Genomic DNA, 2,139 nt, shown 5'->3' on the forward strand with positions numbered 1-2,139 from the left:
TCTACCCTAGCAACCTTATCACCCTGGGAGATGCTTATACTTTTCCAGCCACCTCCTCCAATCGGTGAGTTCAAAGCCAGAAACTCCACTTGAGGAAATGCACAAGCTAGCCATGCTCACTCCTCTTTTGGCTCTTGTCTCGACTCTCAGGACTTCACCTTGCTCCCATGTCCCACTCGGTACCTTCCTCTCCTTCCTTTTAGCTCTCTCTTATGTATTGACTTACTAAACTAGAATGTAAGCCTCTTGAGAGCAGGACTAGCTTTTTTTTTTACTTGCATTTGTATTCCCAACACTTAGTACAATGCCTGACACCTGGTAAACACATAATAAATGCTTCATTTATCTATCTATCTATCTATCTATCTATCTATCTATCTATCTATCTATCTATCTATCTATCTACAATTTCTTCATTTGTAAAATGACTAGGTTGGACAAGTTTATATGATTATAGATCCAAAGGTAGGAGTTTTAGGGACCATCTAATACAACATTGTCACTTGGCAGATGAAAAAACTGAAGCTCAGAGAGGGTAGATGCCCAAGGTCACAGAGGAACTGTCAGTAATGGGACTTGAAGCCAGGTCCTTTAGCTCTAGAGTTAATGTTTTTCTGTCGTGATACTGTGGAGTAGTAGCTAGGCATTGTGGATAGACAGCTGGCTTTGGAACCAGAAACCCCTGGGTTCACGTCTGATCTTTGACACACACACTGGCTGGGTGATCCTGGACTAGTTCTGTAATCTCTTGGAGTTCTAGGCAACTCCCTAAGACAATCAGTTTCAGAACAGATGTTGACCTGCATTGGTGGGAGTATCCTTATTGGGGATTTCTTTTCACCAAAAAAAAAAAAAACCCACAGGTTCAGTCTGTCTCTCCTTTGCTAACACAGTCTTTAGATATTCAGCTCAAAATCCTATAGCCAGACGTCATTCATGCTACAAATGTGTAGAGCAAAATGTGTCTCACCCAGGGAGAAATACATTTACTCTCTAGTTTATAGCTTTAAGAGCAAGAAAGTTCTTCAGAGTTCATACATGTAGTCCAATCTGCTCATTTTACAGATGAGGAAACTGAGGCCCAGAGAAGGGAAGTGACTTGCCAACACTATAATAATTGGTCTAAAAAGATGTGGCAGGCTAAAAAGTTACTGTGATCTTGGGCTGCACGAAGAGGAGAGTAACTTCCAGGAATAAAGAGGTGATAATGCCTCTGGTGTGCTGATGGGCCTGGGTCCTTCAAGGCTGTGCTAGTGGAGCTCAGGTTCTGCCAGGCTTCTCGCAAGCCTGAAAGACTGAGTCTGACCTCAGTCATCAAGCGAGTCTGCTGAGTAAGGACCAGAGAGCTTCATTAGCAGTAGGCTGATGATGAGTTTTGGCCAGGAAAATCCGCTAATGCTTGAATACGTTCTAGCCAGAGTCATCCTAAGGAAGAGAGTCAGTGGGGCACAGTGGAAAGGGTACAGCATGGGACCTTTTGTGCCATGGGGCTACACTCAAATCTTGGCTCCCTCAGTTACTACCTGGGTGACCTTGGGCAAATCTCTTCCTCACCTATAGAATGAGGGAGTTGGATTACACCTGCCCCACCTCCTCATACGATCATGTATGCCTCGGAGCAATGGTGTGCTGGTAAATGTTCAATAACCTACCCCCCTAATGTAAGCAGGGCACATTTGTAAGTTGAATCTGGAGCATTCACATTTTCTCCATCTGTTTTTTAAGTCTCGACCAACAACCAAACAAACCAAGCTCTGATTTGTAGCATTTGCCAGTTTCCAGGGTGTAAATGCTCACATTGAAAATTTAACAATCGGCTCTCTCCAGTCTGTACCAGCCTGCTCCAGCACACCCCTATCTGGGAAGAAGCCAGGAAGACTAAGGCTCTAGTTGCAACCCCGTGTTCTGACCTCTGCTCTCTAGTGGGACAGTGACACATTTATTTTATTTTTTCAAATCTCTGAACTACAGGGTCAGGCACGAGGCAAAGTGCTGTTCTCATGAAACTGCGAGTCACCCCGGAATAAGGGTGGGGGACCAGAAGAGTGGAGTGGAGAGGGAGCTAACACCTGTGCTCAGCAGGTAAAACCAACTCGGCAGCACCTGCTTAGTGGGTGGTGTGTGTGTGTGTGTGTGTGT

Source organism: Vombatus ursinus, unplaced genomic scaffold (genome assembly GCF_900497805.2).
Source record: "Vombatus ursinus unplaced genomic scaffold, bare-nosed wombat genome assembly UNPS02014840.1, whole genome shotgun sequence".
NCBI lineage: Eukaryota > Metazoa > Chordata > Mammalia > Diprotodontia > Vombatidae > Vombatus > Vombatus ursinus.